The 17,910-nt window shown below is 45.8% G+C and overlaps 1 long non-coding RNA gene and 1 other non-coding gene across 2 annotated transcripts; both read left to right on the plus strand.

The window, feature by feature from the left end:
- The first annotated feature begins 316 nt into the window (after nt 1-316).
- On the plus strand, nt 317-15,903 carry LOC147087431 (uncharacterized). Its single transcript, XR_015075440.1, has 3 exons — nt 317-475; nt 4,116-4,229; nt 6,926-15,903. It is a non-coding gene; the product is annotated as an uncharacterized LOC147087431 (long non-coding RNA).
- On the plus strand, nt 12,428-12,535 carry LOC147087432 (U6 spliceosomal RNA). Its single transcript, XR_015075502.1, has one exon. It is a non-coding gene; the product is annotated as a U6 spliceosomal RNA (small nuclear RNA).
- Nucleotides 15,904-17,910: the final 2,007 nt, after the last annotated feature.

Here is a 17,910-nt window from a genome sequence, read left to right on the forward strand (position 1 = left end):
AACTGGCACTTGCTCCCAGGCAGGGCCCAGGCAGGGCCAGTGTGGAACAAGAGCCTCTGTCTCCCTGGTTGAGGAAGCGACTGATTGCTGTCGAGGGACCCCCTCCCCCCCCACCGCTACAAATTCCATCAGTGTGAGCGCCAGTTGAGGGCAGGATTGGGCACCGCTGCGATGCCCCCCATGGCCGGACAACCTGCTGACACTCAACTTGCACATGGAGAACGGCCACATTTGCAAGGTACCGGAACCTTCCACCGACATCAGTCAGGAGCGGCAGGAGAGCTGGGGAGAGGACTGAGAAAGGATCACTTGAACAACTCTTTTTTTTTCCCCTCCCCCATAGGTCCAGGGAAGGATCCATGGTAAGCTGAAAGAGGAAAATTTCTTTGGACCCAAGGAAGAAGTCAAACTTGAGACGCACATTAAAGTTGCTGCTTCAGCAGCTGGAAGAGTAATAGGCAAAGGAGGGAAAACTGTAAGTGCCGGTGATGACTGTACGCTGGTTTGTAGGTTTCTGACTCCTGGGTATTGACAGAGAAAGCAAGACTGCATTTCTGTAGCGCCTTTCATGACCACCAGACAGTCCCAAAGCGCTTCACAGCCAATGAAGTACTGCTTGAAGTGTAGTCATTGTTGTAATGTAGGAAAGATGGCAGCCAATTTGTGTCAGAAGGTTGTGGGTTCAAGTCCCACTCCAGAGACTTGAGCACATAAAATCTAGACTGACACTCCCAGTGCAGTGCTGAGGGAGCGCCGCACTGTCGGAGGTGCCATCTTTCAGAAGAGACGTTAAACCGAGGCCCCGTCTGCTCTCTCAGGTGGATGTAAAAGATCCCACGGCACTATTGCAAAGAGGAGCAGGGGAGTTCCCGGTGTCCTGGGCCAATATTTATCCCTCAATCAACATAACAAAAAACAGATTATCCGGTCATTACCACATTGATATTTGTGGGAGCTTGCTGTGCACAAAACGGCTGCCGCGTTTCCTACATTACAACAGTGACTACACTCCAAAAGCGCTTTGAGACGTCCTGTGGTCGTGAAAGATGCTATATAAATGCAAGTCTCTCTTTCAATTATTAGACTTACTCATGACATTCAGCAGCAGAGCATAAATATTGCACCAATATTTGGGGGTTAGATCTTCCTCTGTTTTCTAATGTTGATGAAAAAGTCAGCAAGAGCAGGAAGTGGGTTTCCAATGGAAAAGAAAGCAAATCTCTCCATTTTGTTATCAACAGTCTTTCAAATTTGGACTTGGATTCTCGGCCTCTCATTAGAATGTTCACCATATACTAGGGGACTGGGTACACAGCGAGACTCACCAGGACAACACACTACGCTGTGCCTTAGAATTGTGGTTAACAATTAGGGGGAAAATTGCCAATTTAAGTTCGGAGGAAAGGATAAAAAAGTTGGACTGTTTTCTTTGGAAAAGGGGAGAATTTGAGGTGAACTAACTTGAAGTTGTGAAGATTCAGAATACCTGTTGAGGCAAATTGTTACAATGGCTTCAAATACCAGGAAGATCCGCTTAAAAATTCGGTTGTTGGGAATATGAAAGGAAGTAAGGTGAGAGCAATTTTTTTACACAGAGGGTGGTAGACTTGGGGACTGTTACCAGGTAGGCTGTTGAACGGTATGTTTATGATTATAACCAAATGTAACATATCCAAGTTTGCTGCTGATACAAAGCTGGGTGGGAATGTAAGTTGTGAGGAGGATGCAAGGAGGCTTCAAGGGGATCTAGACAGGCTCAGTGAGTGGGCAAGAACATGGCAAATGGAATATAATGTGGAGAAATGTGAAGTTATCCACCTTGGTAGGAAAAACAGAAAAGCAGAGTATTTTTTAAATGGTGAGAGATTGGGAAATATTGGTGTTCAGAGGGACCTGGGTGTCCTTGTACAAGAATCACTGAAAGTTAACATGCAGGTACAGCAAGCAATTAGGAAAGCAAATGGTATGTTGGCCTTTATTACAAGAGGATTTGAGTATAAGAGTAAAGACGTCTTACTGCAATTATATAGGGCCCTGGTGAGACCGCATCTGGAGTATTGTGTACAGTTTTGGTCTCCTTACCTAAGGAAGGATATACTTGCCATAGAGGGAGTGCAACGAAGGTTCACCAGACTGGTTCCTGGGATGGGGGGATTGTCCTATGAGGAGAGGTTGAGTAGACTAGGCCTATATTCTCTAGCGTTTAGAAGAATGAGAGGTGATTTCATTGAAACATACAAAATTCTTACAGGGCTTGACAGGGTAGATGCAGGGAGGATGTTTCCCCTGACTGGGGAGTCTAGAACCAGGGGTCACAGTCTCAGAATAAGGGGTCGGCCATTTAGGACTGAGATGAGGAGGAATTTCTTCACTCAGAGGGTGGTGAATCTTTGGAATTCTCTACCCCAGAGGGCTGTGGAGGCTCAGTCGTTGTTTATATTCAAGACAGAGATCAACAGATTTTTGAATATTAAGGGAATCACACACACAGAATCAATGGTTATGGGGATAGTGCAGGAAAGTGGAGCGAGATAGAAGATCAGCCATGATCTTACTGAATGGCGGAGCAGGCTCGAGGGGCCGATTGGCCGACTCCTGCTCCTATTTCTTATGTTCTTATGATTTGATTCAAGAAACCACTAGATGTGCTTCTGGAGAGGAAAAGAACCCGGTGAGATGAATGGGTTTGAGATTGGCCGAATAGTCATGGGGGGCAAAATTGGGTCACACCCCCTTTGGGGCGCTAACTTCGCCGGGGTGCCCCCGCACCCTAAATTCACTGCTACGCCCCAAGAGGGAGGCGGGGTGCTACTGGAAGCGCCCCGCCTCCCTCTTGGGCCGCTGCGAGTGAATATCGCGGTGCTACGTGCCGCGGTGCTGCAGGCCTTCCTTCCCTTATTAAAGGGGAGGGGCCTTGCGTAGCGCGACCCCGGGCCCAGCTGGTCCACCGGGGATCGGAGTGCCGGGAAAAGAGCTCAGCACTCAAGAGAAGTGCCGGGCTCACGGAGCGCAGCCGGCACTCCGCGGGGGGCGGGGGGGCTGCACAGGAGGCCGGAGACAGGACCAGAAAAAACTTCTCTACACCTGTGTTCTCTACGTTTAGTGTTGTTGCAAAGATGTCTCTCTTTTTGTGGAGTAAATGCTGATTTATCTTTAAGGGTTCTCATTCATTGTCTCTGAAAATGTTTTCGACATGTTTCTAAGACATGATCAGATTCTCTTCCTACCTACCTATCCAAGCTAGCTGAGACAGATGTGCCATAAAAAATTGCTATGAGGAGCTGTTGTATTTCCACCTTGGGGACCTGGGCTTTGAATCCAGGCTGGAGGCTGGGATGAAAGTTCCCACTAATGGTTGGAGTGAAGCGTCTCAGCCCAGGTCTCAGTGGGAATGAGTACACAGCGCAAAACTACTCACAACCCAGCGCTAATTGGCACTCAATTGAGTCTCTCACTCACAAAGAAGGCAATGTGGGAAATAGAAATATCCTCTGAGGCTGGGAGTTAAAACATGTTCATGGACATCATAGAAATAGTTTTACTCTTCATTAATCAATCCTGTACCCAATCTGGGGCTTCTTGATGTTTATTATATACATTTGTGTCTGTGCAATAATCCTTGACAAGTCATTCTCATTGTGATTGTTGAGAATTCAGTACTGTTGAGAACACCACTACTCAGAACACAGGAGCCGGAGGGGAGACTGAATTGAGGTGTATAAAATTATGAGGGGCCTAGATAGAGTGGATAGGAAGGACCTATTTCCCTTAGCAGAGAGGCCAATAACCAGGGGGCATAGATTTAAAGTAATTGGTTGGAAGTTTAGAGGGGAGTTGAGGAGAACATTCTCCACCCAGAGGGTGGTGGGGGTCTGGAACTCACTGCCTGAAAGGGTGGTAGAGGCAGAAACTCTCATCACATTTAAAAAGTACCTGGATATGCACTTGACGTGCCGTAACCTACAGGGCTACGGACCAAGAGCGGGAAAGTGGGATTCGGCTGGATAGCTCTTTTTCGGCCGGCACTGGCGCGATGGGCCGAATGGCCTCCTCCTGTGCCGTGAATGTCTAAGATTCTGTTCCTAACACTCTGTCTTTGCACTTCCTTGCTGTAGGTGAATGAACTGCAGAATCTGTCCAGTGCGGAAGTCGTGGTGCCACGAGACCAGGTCCCAGATGAGAACGACCAAGTTGTTGTCAAGATCATCGGTCACTTTTATGCAAGCCAGGTAGGCAGGCATTCAGCTGCCTTTAGTGACCCGCTGGGCTATTTGGCGGCTCATTGCTCCTCTGAACTTTCCTCTCTTGCTCTTCTATTCTGTCACGACAATGCGGCTTTACCCTCAATCGCTTGTTGTCCTAAACAGTGGAGAAAAAAGAACCAGAGTTGTTTCCGGATCTTCCCTACTTTCTTCATGTGCTCCCTCTAGATTCCAAATATTCTGTCCTGCACCTCTGCACCCTCACTGTGTTGAATTTAAGCCTCATCGCATGGTCTTCTACTTTAACGCATTCTTTCCCAGGCCCTCAAAACTGTGGAACTCCTCACTATTCCCCAGTCTTTCCTTCCTCCTTCAATCTGTAGGCTTTTAATACCCAAGTTTGGTGTCACCTAACCGTTGCGTCTCAACAAGTTTCATCGTCTTCCAAACTCTTTTCAACATTTTTGATGTCATGCACCATTGACCTTTGCCATTGGACCTCAGTAATATAAACACAATGGAGCGGATTTGTCTGGTATTGTGGTTGGGGGTATTGGATTGCCTGGGCACAGCACTAAGAGGACAATTGGGCAGCAATGGTCACGGGCTGTAAGGGATCCAGCCCAATTTCAATTGGACAGAAAATTGTGTGGGCTCCGCTATCCATGTACTATCCTCCCCGCTCAATATCCATCTCTGTGCAGTGCCCAGACAACACAATACACCCAACACAATAATAGGAAACTGCACCCCAGTAAATAATAAGTCAGTGAAATAATAATATAGAATCTGCAAATACTAGGAACCGGCAACTCACAAAAACCTTTTGAGAAGAGTCTTCTCGCAGTCCCATTCTCAGAGCAAGAGGCAGCTCTTAATTAGCACTGGTGCTCATTTCTCTAGTATATCCCAGTCAGTGCAAAAACCCGACTGTAAACTCAACGGGGTGGAAATCCGCCTTGGAAGGCAGCGCAATACGGGCGATAGCAAATCAGCGACCCGTTTAACGCACGATTTTCATTTCCTTGGAAAATAATTTCTGTTCAAACAACTTTAACGTGCTTCATTAATGAAAGTAGAACGGCATTTGTAGGCTTTAGGCAACATAGTATCATAGAATCTGACAGCACAGAAGGAGACCATTCAGCTCGTCGCCCCTGTGCCGGCTCTTTGAAAGAACTCTCCAATTAGTCCCTCAGAACTGTTGGGCTGGAGCACCGTTAGACTTAGGATTCTGAGACTAGGGGTTTCATTGTCTTGTGAGTGGTGCGGAGCGTAACAGAATTGAAACCTATAAGATTCTGAGGGGGATTGACAGGGTAGATGCTGAGAGATTGTTTCCCCTGGCTGGAGATTCTAGAACCAGGGGTCACAGTCTCAGGATAAGGAGTCGGCCATTGAGGACCGAGATGAGGAGGAATTTCTTCATTCAGAGGGTTGTGAATCTTTGGAATTCTCTGCCCCAGAGGGCTGTGAATGCTGAGTCGATGAGTATATTCAAGACTGAGATCGATAGATTTTTGGACTCTAGGGGAATCAAGGGATATGGAGATCGGGCGGGAATGTGGAGTTGAGGTCGACGATCAGCCATGATCTCATTGAATGGCGGAGCAGGCTCGAGGGGCCGTGTAGCCAACTCCTGCTCCTAATTCTTATGTTGTTATGTAGAATTAATGCTCAGAAAGAGAGATAAACATAGGTTCAACCCCCACTTCACTGTCAGGCAGCTGGACGATGGAGGTTTGAAGAAAAGAAGGTACAATCCCCACGGGTTATAGTGGGCGTGTTCGTGCGAGCGCGATTTGCTCGCTATAAGTGACGGCCAGTATAACGCGGCAGCGTTAATAAAATTAAAAATCTTTCTCTTTGTAAATATTTGTTTTTAAATTATTTTCCCAGTATTGAATTAAGATCATGAGAGTTACATCCTGGTGCTGTTTTGTGAGGCGGTTCTTGTCAAGTCTTGGCCTGCCGATGACTATGAGAAAGTCCGTTGGGATTTTCTACGGCCGTAACGCTGAACTTTCTGTTGTTGATGCTTCGACTTCACTTGAACCCAATTTTAGTTTTGCTTAAATACCTCGAAAGAAAGAAAGAGAGATTCCTGCATTTATATAGTGAGCGAACACTGCAGTTTCTGCTCAAAATAAACAGAACACTTAAAACTGATGGCTTTGAAATTGACATTAAAGCAAATGAATAACGGTGATCACTTTTTGGCCGATGTAACTGATACCCGTTTTAAACTTGGATGATTTAAGTGGCGGGGTGCGTATTTGTATCCAAGTTTCAGCATTTAGCATGAACGTAAGAAAACTACTAGGCACTTGGTCTAAGCGTTAAACAAAGCTTTAATCAACTGTTTTACAACATGGAGGTCTAGTTGTGTCCTTCACTAGTTGCTGTTAAGAATGTCCTGCGCAAGCTGGGCCCGTGCCCGAGTATTTATACTCTCCCTGGACGGCGCCACCCGCAGGCCGCTCAGTATTATTTCATAAGTCTTTCTTTCATGAATGACTGATTCATGTCAAGCATCACACGAGTTGATTCAGTTACTAACCGAGCTGTAAGATGTAAGTTGTCCATTTAACAGGAATGCGCTGTCCTTTTAGCGCTTTCACTTGGCGTTGAGACTAAACCCCGGCGGATTAACAATTTGCGTTCACTAATTCCCGCAGCTGGTCTCTTGAAATACGAAGGTGATCTGTCTCTTTGCCTCGCAGCTCGCGCAGAGAAAGATCAGGGACATATTGGCTCAAGTCAAACATCAACAGCAGCAGAAGGTACAAAGCAGCCAGTCCCAGCCTCGGAGGAAGTGAAGACACCAAAACACCCCAGAAACCTCCCAACGATGGAGATAGACGCCAGGCCAAAGAGTGGCTGAGTTCAGATCAACTTTTTTGTTCGCCTTTAAAACTGTGGAAGGCTAAGTAAACATTGTGGATAAAAAGTATAATGCAAGAAGCAATTCGGTGTAATTTAAAACTTTTTCTACTTGTGCTCATTTCAGCTGAGGGTTTAACTATGTAAAATGAAGTTTAGGGTAACATAACCTCAGTTCCTTGTGGGGACCAGGTCAAACATGCTCGCTAGACATTGGCTAAGTGTCATCTGGGAGATTGCAGAGCCTGTCAGTTGTATCGGTCCAGAGCCCCTTCCCTCTCAGAGATCTATGTTGTCAATCCTGCTACAGGATGATTGCTACCAATTTTGGATTTGTGACTTATTTTCAATGGCAGTTTGTCATTGCTTCTTGTTAATAGTAGAATTACTACATTAGCAACTTCTGCTATTAACAACTCCTTTGAGAAGGAAGCTCCTTTTAATTCAGTCCCTCCAACACCTGGTGGAATCTACTTTCCTGCCCCTCCTAAAACCCACTGCCTTTGTCCCCTCACTCTTATTCTGATAATGGGTTTCAGGGAGATGCAAGGCTGGCCAGGTTAGGGACAAAGTGAAGAGGTGAATATGGATGGGTTTGGAGACCATGGACATTGACAAATTTGGATTCCAACAGAAGGATTCTCTTAGTCATCAAGAACATTCAAAATACAAAACTGATTGTTGGGTGTGGGAAGTCATGAGAGAAAAAATATAATATCCAGTGACAAATTGGCTAAGCAAAATACCTCACAGCCAATGGACTTGTGATGACCATCATATCTAAAGATCTGGTTGGATATAGTTGTAGACCTCTGGGATTGAGCTTTGCCACTGGAAGCCAGTCAATTGTTTCTCTACTACAAGTAATTGGAGCAAATCTAATGAATCTCCACAACCTTCAAGCCCCAAAGCATCGGCCATTTTCTGCTAAACAGGCTCAGAAAGGTCTCTAATAGAAAGTGCTGGGTGATATGACATTCATAAAAATAGAAATAAAAGGCCACGTGACTTAGTGTAGGGATGAAGTGTTTTTTTTAATGTCATGTAACATTATGATGTGGTCTGTAGACACTCCGTGAGAGATCCACCCTATGCAGGGTTTATGGACCTTTGGAGCAGGTGGGGAATATTCTCACCATGGATGTAAAGTTTCCATTAAGGTCAAATCTTTAATGTTTGACGTGTGATATACGGGGGGAGGAGCTGTAAGCGGCACTGGCGCTGTACAGACTGTGTGCAAATCTTTTTCATAGGGGCAACTGGCTGCTGGGAGCCAATCAGAAGGATTCCTAACATTACAGATTGTTATTTTGGTTTTGATGTGATCCAGATTGTAGACGGCTAGACTTATGGGGGTGTCTGGAAGGTTGGTGTCTGTGCTCGAGTTCCAGAGATGCTAGATGGGGGATGAGGGGGTGGGTTAAGTGGGGCAGGTGGAGAGTCTGAGAGCAGCAGATCAGCCAGTGTTTATTGCCAGCTACATCCTGTAAACATGTAGTTAAGGCCCTGTTATATTTCAGTGGGAGCAGAGTTGAACTTTCATTGAGTATAACTCTGGAGTCTTGTTTACAAGAAAACCCAATAATATCGTTAGAGTCCTGCCCTCATTTTATCCCCATCATAAATGTTTAACCTTAAAGGAATCTTCTGAAAAATGTTTGGAAATGGTTCAAGACGCAATGTTTACAAATACTTCCTGGGGTCAATTATTGTTCTCCAATCTCTCAATGGGATTTTGGGAGTCGGTACAGTGCACCAATCGGTAGATTGCATCCTTTCTCCTTCTCTGCCACCATCCCACCAATAGGATGTCATGAACCAGTTAAGCTTTGCTCACTGGATTGTGGGAATGGGCAGGAGCAATGGAATGTGATTGGGAAGCAGAGGCACTGAGCACCATGTCTAACAAGAATGAGCGACCATCATTGGAGCTAAACCGATCTTTGATTTGTCTTAATTTTATTATTTTAACGCTAAGCCTTCCACAGTGTTAAAACTCTAGAAAATTGTGTATTCTTGCCAAATATTACATGAACTGTGATGATTGATAAGGTAATGCCAACCATGTGTGGTATTAACTTAAATTTATTCTGCTTTCTTGAACTAAGAACTTGTGAACAAATTCCTTTCGGGTGGTGGAGATTTCAGTGTGGTGTTTCCCATACAACAATCGCCACCTTCTCGTACCAGAGAGTTGCAGTTGAAACCTCGCGCGGTGGACACGAATATGTTTTGATTTCATTTCCGTGGGTGTTTTTTTTCCCCCCAACACCGGTATTTGTAGTAAAGGAAAGAAAGTGGAATGAAAATAAGAGTCCCACATGTGAGGTGCACGATATTCACTGAAAGAGATTAAAACAAGTGAATAGTTGAAAGAGGAAAAAAAAAATAACTTCGATATCTGGTGCAGTCACTTTTCCAGGAAAGATTCGTGTTTTTTTTTTAAAGAATTGAGTTATGAAAAAAAAAATTGAGAGAGAGAAATAAATCCTAACACTGCTAAGGAACACCGAAGGAAGTATATTAACCAGTGATGGCCCCGGGCATCGCTGCGCGCTTTTACTAGACTACCTCAGGCGTTTAGTACCTCAACATTTGTTCCTTTTTTGCTTGCTGGTATTTTATATACTTATAAAGCTGATAGTCTTGAATATTTTATTTTTTTAATAAAAGAAAGTAAAATTTGCTGAGTTACATACAACAGCCAGGAACTGTGCAGGAGATACTGTGTGGTGTGGGCTGTTAGTTTTCCCCCTGCTTCTAGTCAGTGGAAGTGTTTAAATATTAATTAAAAAAATACTAAAAAAAAAATTACAGCAACTGCCTCAGATCTGAGGTGCCACATTGGGAACAAATTGCATGTTTAAATATTTAAAAGCAGTTGTGATGATGCAGTTATATGCCACATTTTCTATTTTTAAAAAATCACATCTGACGATTTTACAGTCGCTGTGTAAAAGGCTTGGATTTCCTACACTAACCCAGATTCATCACGCCTTGTCTTTATTACTGTTAGCTTTTCTTTAATATAAGTATTCAATATACCTATAATATGTTAAAAACCTTACCTCTGCATGCAAACTTTTTCACACTTTGTAATGGAAGCTGGTGATGTGAACGGCGTCATGCTGAAATTGCACCCTCCCACCAGTGGGCAGAATGTAAGACTTTAAAATAGGGACTGAATCACATCTGCGTGCCCTGGTCTACTAATCCCCCGACCTCTAACCAATGTTACCTTTCATTTTTTTTGAGTGCGCGGCCCCTTTAAGGGGCTGTGCGGCCCATTCAAAATGCTGGGCATGCACGGATTTTCTCATTTAAAAGCCGGTGAGCCGACTGCGTGGGATTTCCAGAGTGCTGCATGGCCGTGCAACTTAAAGGGAACATTGTCTCTAAACCCTACTTCACCCCTGCCCTTTGACCCCACTTCACCCCTGCCCTCTGACCCCACTTCACCCCACCCTCTGACCCCCACTTCACCCCTGCCCTCTGACCCACTTCACCCCTGCCCTCTGACCCCATTTCACCTCTGCCTTCTGACTCCACTTCACCCCTGCACACGGTCATGACTCCCTGTGCGCAAAACCAGCTCAACATGACAGGATACCTGAGAGGGGTTCACACAATCAGTTACTTTTGTTGTTATATATTTGACCTTTGACTGGTGACCCACCTTCCGCTCCCCTGTCCCAGATTTCATTAATCTTCTAAACTAGTTTATTTATTTTTTTAGTGCAGATAGAGGCCATTTCGGCCCATCGAGCCTGCACCGACACATATCCCACCCTATCCCTGTAACCCCATGTATTTAATCCCCTAACACTAAGGGTCAATTTATCATAGCCAAATCAACCTAACCCGCACATCTTTGGACTGTGGGAGGAAACCGGAGCACCCGGAGAAAACCCACGCAGACACAGGGAGAATGTGCAAACTCCACACAGACAGTCGCCCGAGGCCGGATTCGAACCCGGGTCCCTGGCTAACACAAACTTTGTTAACTGTTTGAAGCTCAGCAGACTATCCTTTGAGCTTCTGGTTAAGGTGTTAATCATAAAAATAACTTAATTTCCTACTACTTCTTGGAAATTTATCTCTTATCTTCTGATTTTTCCAGTCGTTTTTCCGCAACTGTGAAAATCCCAAAGAAAAAATGTGCCGAGTTAATAAAGCTTCCCTCCGAACCTCTCCCGCCAACTGAGATGGAGAATTCCGCACCAACTGGGGGAAGGGAAGGGCGATTTAGGCAACGGTAACCAGATGGTGATGGTTTGTGCCACATGCCCAGCCAGTCTGGATCACACAGCTTTCTGCCCCATTACTACCTTCTGGCACTTTCAAGAAAAATACTAATTTCAGATGTGCAGGCAGCAGAATTGTAAGATTTCTGCCTCACTGCTGGGAGAACACTAACCCTAATGCCCCTTTCCCACTCATTTTTTTTAGCATGGATTCTCTGCCCCATCACCACCCGCCCCCCCCCTGCTCCAGATCCTAAAATCACTCCTGATTTCCACAACCCCATGAATTTGTGGGTTGCCTGCACAAAGACAGAGACAAAATGACCTCCACACACACACAATCTGCAGCATCTTTAAAATAAAATTGCTTTTAAATTTTACTTCATTGCATGAATCAGTCTGGGGAAATCCAAGTTTTTTTTTGCACACGCCACTGCTTTTAATAAATACTCCATGTGGGAACAAAAAACTAGATTCTGAAAGTGGCTACATTTGTGCAACGCCCGTTCAACCATTGCTGTATTTTTTTCAGGTTAAGGCATTATTGGCCTCTGTACATCCCTTCCTATTATTTACTTAAATCGTGAAACAGCCTATTCAGACTTCGGCCTATTTTTTATTTTTTTTTGACCCTACAGCAAGCATCATCTCACCGACACCTGTTTGAGCCTTTTTATACCTTGAAGCTTACAGTACTGGCAATCGACATTTGCAGTGTATTGCTTATCACTATTGACAGTCCTGCCATAGACACAGTCTGCCTGAGTACTTGGGTCCCACTGCCTCCTCCCTCAGTGGCCCGGGATATCAGATTTGCTCTTATAGTTTAGGAATTTTTTCCCTCGGGAATATTTATGTTTCAAGAGCCATAATATTAGGGAGCTTTTACGGAGTTCAGGGAACTAATGATTTTAGTGCCAATTAAAAACCTTCTAGTGGGTCAGTTTGCTTTTGGGGCAGGTGCCCATTGCAAAGCTCTAATCCTCAAATACAGTGGACATTGTGGCTCAACGGTAGCGCGTCTGACTCCAAATCAGAAGGCTGCGTATTCAAATCACGTCGGGGTCACTGTTCTTCCGGATAATCCCGTAATTAATAGTGCTCGCTTCCGCAGCACATGAACTAAAGTTAGGAACGATAAAGAGTAGATTAGCATGGCACCTGCACAAGGACGACACGCAAATTCGTGAAACGTTCCCTCAGAAAAAATCCTCAAATACAGAGAGAACATTTTGGAAATACAAGGCAGAACAGTCAGCATCCGACAAGAAGAAAGGCAGATGAAGGTTTTGCGTATAGACACATTCATCAGAGGTACAGCGGGGAAGTAGGTGAGGCCTCTTAAAGGACTCGGACTTGTGTCTTAGGGACCTTGCCTATTTTCCCTTTGCAATTCTGACGGAGAGTCTCTATCAAAGATATTACTCTGTCCGTTGTCTTTGATGGATCTGTCCTGCGGTACCAACATTTTCTGCTTTAAATTTCCGATTCTCAGCCTTTGGACTCCTTCCTTTCTGTGCTTTGAGCCCCTGTGACAGAGAGTGCGACCCAATGAGGGAGCCAGATTCACCTCTCTGCCGTGGAATGGAATGACTCTGGAATCAGTGTCTTGCAGTAGAGTTTGGTGCCAAAGTATTTAGCTGTGAATGGCCCCGCACATTGATTAGAGCTTAGAATCTGATTGGTCAATGATATGATTGGCCATCTGATTGGTGTTTGTGTAACTCAAAGTGCAAATTCACTGAGGAGTCTTAGATTCCAAACAGAGGTTAGAATTTTCGCTGCAGATTTCATATTGTGAACAACTACGGTTTTGTGCTGGAAGGATTGTGTCTGCACTGCAGCCCAAACGGCTCCAGAGTGTGGAACTGAACCAACCAGACACCAAAGCTGCCTCTGACATGCTTGGCTCAAAACCTGGGCATTGCCCTCGTCCAAACTGCAGTCAATGGATTGGAGTGTTGGATGGGCCAAAGCCTCTGAGCCAACATTGTTTGTGTTCCGAAGACATCACTTTAGGTTATGGGCCATAACTTAAGGTTATTGCTTTTTGTCTAGCTGGGAGTAATTGCTTCAGAAGTGAAAGGCCCGTGTCTTAACCCACTGCTCCCCCACCAGCTCCCTGCCAATATAACACAACCTTCTCCTCATTATCTAACTCTTAAAACCACTAGATGGGCAGCCTCATCTCATGAAGGCAAAGTTTCCTCACTTCATTTAGCACCAGAAGAGGAGAGGGAGAGAAATTAAAAATACATTGTTTAAAACGAAGCGTTCGTGCAGAATGGCACGGTTATTGCCGTTACTCTTTTGAGTATTTTAAACAGGAAGGCAACTAGATCACAGTAGACAGGACCTGGTTTCTATGGCAGGACAGTGTTTAACTGAGTTTAATACTTCAATTTGAGCTTAAAGAACAGGAAGAGTTCACATGGAGCAGGTTTTTTCTTTAAAAGTCACTGGCAGGCTGTTTGGAGGGTAGTTAGGAGTCGATTATCCAACTTGTGGCCTGGCCTTTGAGTACGCACCAGAGTTTAACTCATAATTGTAAAGATTCATAATTGCCCCCAAAAAAAGGGGCCATTTTCAAAGGAGAATATGTAACATATAAACCAGGTTTGCGAGCTTGGTTTTGGTAGAAAAGGCAATGTCCAAATCACCTGCTTAATGAGGGTTAAAGTGTTGGCTTTAAGACCCAATTGTTTCACAATCCCACAGGCTGCAGGCTCAGATCCTGATGCTCTGAAGCTCTTATTAGCCTGACTTGGCTGATTGCTAATGGTTTGGCAGCTCCTCGATGGGAATGAAACGTTGCATCTTAGGACAGCAGTGCGCTGGAAGACAGAGGTCCGCCCCAGGCCTCTCAATGGTCCTCGCCGTCTATTGCTTTTTGATGGACTATTATCAAAGCTGCTTCCCCCCCCCATCCCATCCCATTATCTCCAACGCCCCAAGTCGTTATGATTCTACCTGTTACTCAAGGTTGAAGCAGGCTGCTGTGTCTGGGGAAACGAACAGATTCTCACAGGGTTTTTTAGAAACACTGGTTGACTATCGGATTGACTCCACAGTGATATGGGCGATTCCTTGGCTCCAGCCAGCCAAATTATCTTTGCCCCACCCTTAAAGGTGAGGACTCCTGCTGGGGTAAAGTTCCACAGGTGCTGGAAGCCGCTCAACGAGCCAATGCAGTTGAACATCGAAGGTTATTTGAAATAAAAACAGAAAATGCTGGAAATACTCAGCGGGTCAGACAGCATCTGTAGAGAGAGAAGCAGAGTTAACATTTCAGGCCATGTCGTCAGAAAGGTCATCGACCTGAAACGTTAACTCTGTTTCTCTCTCCACAGATGCTGTAAATTTAAAACGGAGATAGACAGTTTCCTAGCTGATAAGGGAATTAGGGGTTACGGGGAGCAGGCAGGGAAGTGGACGTGAGTCTAGGTTCGGATCAGCCATGATCCTATTGAATGGCGGAGCAGGCCCGAGGGGTCGTATGGCCTACTCCTGCTCCTACTTCTTATTACTTTCGAGCAAAAGGCACTGACTAGCAGGGTAGGATCACAGGCTGAATTTTCACAGCCTTTCGCAGAGGTTTGAGACCCGCGGGTTCCTCCCTATCCCTCTCACCTGCCCCTCGGCTCCTCCCCATCCCTCTCACCTGCCCCCGGCTCCTCCCCATCCCTCTCACCTGCCCCCGGCTCCTCCCCATCCCTCTCACCTGCCCCCTTCTCCTCCCCATCCCTCTCACCTGCCCCCTGGCTCCTCCCTATCCCTCTCCGCTGCCCCCTTCTCCTCCCCATCCCTCTCACCTGCCCCGACTCCTCCCTATCCCTCTCCGCTGCCCCCTGACTCCTCCCCATCCCTCTCATCTGCCCCGACTCCTCCCTATCCCTCTCACCTGCCGCCCGCTCCTCCCCATCCCTCTTCACTGCCCCCTGGCTCCTCCCCATCCCTCTCACCTACCCCCTGGCTCCTCCCCATCCCTCTCACCTGCCCCCTGGCTCCTCCCCATCCCTCTCACCTGCCCCTTGGCTCCTCCCCATCCCTCTCACCTGCCCCCGGCTCTTCCCCATCCCTCTCACCTACCCCTGGCTCACACAACACAGAGCAGGGAATCTCATTCGGGCCCCTGGTTTATGGCCCAGTACTACACCCCAGCAAATCTATCCCTAGGAGCCTCTTTTTTTTTTTTTACAGTGAGCCTTCAGCACAATGAAGCCACCCACTTCTGTCGAAGTGACTCCAGCAACGCGGCACTCCCTATTGAAAAGCAAAAAATAATAAATATTCCACCTCTTCCCCCAAAGAAAATTGGATGTTGCCTTTTCTCTCCCTATATTGCCAATTTTAAACCGTGCTGAGGTGCTTGGAATGAATTTGTGCAAATCCAGGACATTAACTACCTCAAATGGTTTTTCCACGTGAAGAAAAAAAAAAGACATTTCTGAATTATGAGTTGCCCTCGCGTTACCTCTGCTCCGATGCAGAACTCCTTCTGAACCTTGGATTGGTGTGTACTGTGCAGGCAGGGCCGTTTCAACAATCCCTGCGCTGCATTCAAATCGGGGGAGGGAGGGGGGGGGGGCGGGTGGGGATGGGATAAGATCTGTATAACCGTTTAATTTTTTTTGATCTACCTCTTAGCAATTAGGACGAAAAAAAATGGTAGTGGCATCTCCACATTCTGTAGTTTAGGCTAAAATTCTTTTGTTTTTTTTTCCTTCCCAAAGATTTTTACGTTAGGAATTGTTGAGTGAATTGGTGTTTTTTTTTCCCCGTTTCATTTCCCCCCCCCCGCCCCCCCCTTTTACGCTTGTTCTTAACTAGATACAAATTAAAGAAAAAAATTCAGGAAACAAACAAACAGACTGTAGTTTTTTCCGCCCCCCCCCCCCCCAAACCGGTCTCGCTGGGGAAGCTCTGCCTGCAAGGCATTCCCTGTAGAAAGCCCAGTGCTTGCAGTCCAGTCACACTAACATTCATATTGCGTTTATATAGTGCCTTCAACATCCCTAAGGCGCTTCACGTTGCTGCAGAGACGTGGGAATGGGCAGGCAAGTTAAAAGTCCGAATACCAGCAGCTGCTGCCGTTGCAAGTGGTCGAGGAAGGTTTATCTTAAAGCGGGCTCCATGCCGAAGGGGGTCGCGTTCAACACCCTTCTGTGTAGTACTGCACATGCACAGCACCCGCGCTGCTTTGTCAAACATTAAAAAAAATAAACGAGTGGGATTTTTTTAGCAGTATTTTTTGTTGTTGTTTCTTGCAGAGCTTACTTGGGCACGAGTTACTATGGTTACGGCTGCCATATGTTGCCAGCACTTTGCGATTTAACCAAGGCTTCGCAAAAAATAACATTATCTGCTCCCGCGTAACAGACCCATTCCCTGCAGAACCTGTCACAGAGCGCAGTCACACCAGGGAATCTATCCCAGCGCAGGGTCTAACCCCCACTCACCCTACCAAGCTAAACTCTTCCCCCTTCTTCAGTGATGTAGACATCCTACTGCTAGATCTAACCTGGGGAGATTTTTTACCCTTAAATAAAATCACTGGTGGTTTTGCAATGGGGGGGGTTGGGCAGATTTATTTTGTGACATTGACGTATGAGGGAGTAGTTCCAGTCAAGGTTATCTCACAGCCATGGAACCAGTTCTGTCCCTCATCTATCAGACAACTCAAAAAAGGTTATCGGCCGCATACATAAGATGCAAAAAGCCCAAAATTAAAAAACAGAATACGTCAGTGTTGCACCCCAAATCTTGTGTGCAAATACCTCATCTTTTTGGGGATTTGGGAAATTTTCATTTTTTTTCCTATTCGACACACCAGATCAGGGCGGGTCAAGAGTCTCGAAGTACATATTCTGCAGGATCATGCCGTTATCTGACATTGTTAGACTAACGTTTTTGCAATTGATAAATATCGATTATGTGCCTCTCCACGTGCCGGTCAGTTTGTCCACAAGCAATGCACCTGTGCCAATCCCATGTGCATCAGCAGCAAGGGGCTGTGTAGCCTTCAGATATCCCCTGATTTTTGATCGAGTGAGGCAGTGTGTTCACTCAGTGCTGGGACTGATTGCAGCCTTGGTCAGAAATCCTGAGCTCGCACCCCTCCCCGCCACCCCCACACACACAGTCCTTGGCACCATCAACACTGGACCTTACCCACAGATAAACCATTACTCGGTGGACAACCACAGTATTGCAGGATGCAAATAGTCCCATTAATCTTTAATTTTAAAACATGGTCAGGGTTTCTTCTAAGTGAGTTGACCGGAAATTAACATTTTAAATGCTAAAGACATAAAAAATATGACCCGGCTCTCCACTTGTATAATAAGCTGTCTAGAAACAGAACCCTCCTTTGTACTTGGAGATGTCATTTTTACACTGTGCAGGGCAGGTTTATAAAACAAAGCAGGGACAGAAATGACTCGTGCCCCATTGTAACTTGTGATGTAAAGTTCTACTGCAATACACTTTGAACATAAGTAGCCGGGGGGGGGGGGGGAGGAGGAGAGGGGAAGGGGGATTCAAAAGACACCCCCCATCTCTGGGTCTCTGATAGCCACATA

Source organism: Somniosus microcephalus, unplaced genomic scaffold (genome assembly GCF_052327205.1).
Source record: "Somniosus microcephalus isolate GS21.2 unplaced genomic scaffold, FLI_Smic_1.0 unresolved_chr5, whole genome shotgun sequence".
Classification (NCBI taxonomy): Eukaryota; Metazoa; Chordata; class Chondrichthyes; order Squaliformes; family Somniosidae; genus Somniosus; species Somniosus microcephalus.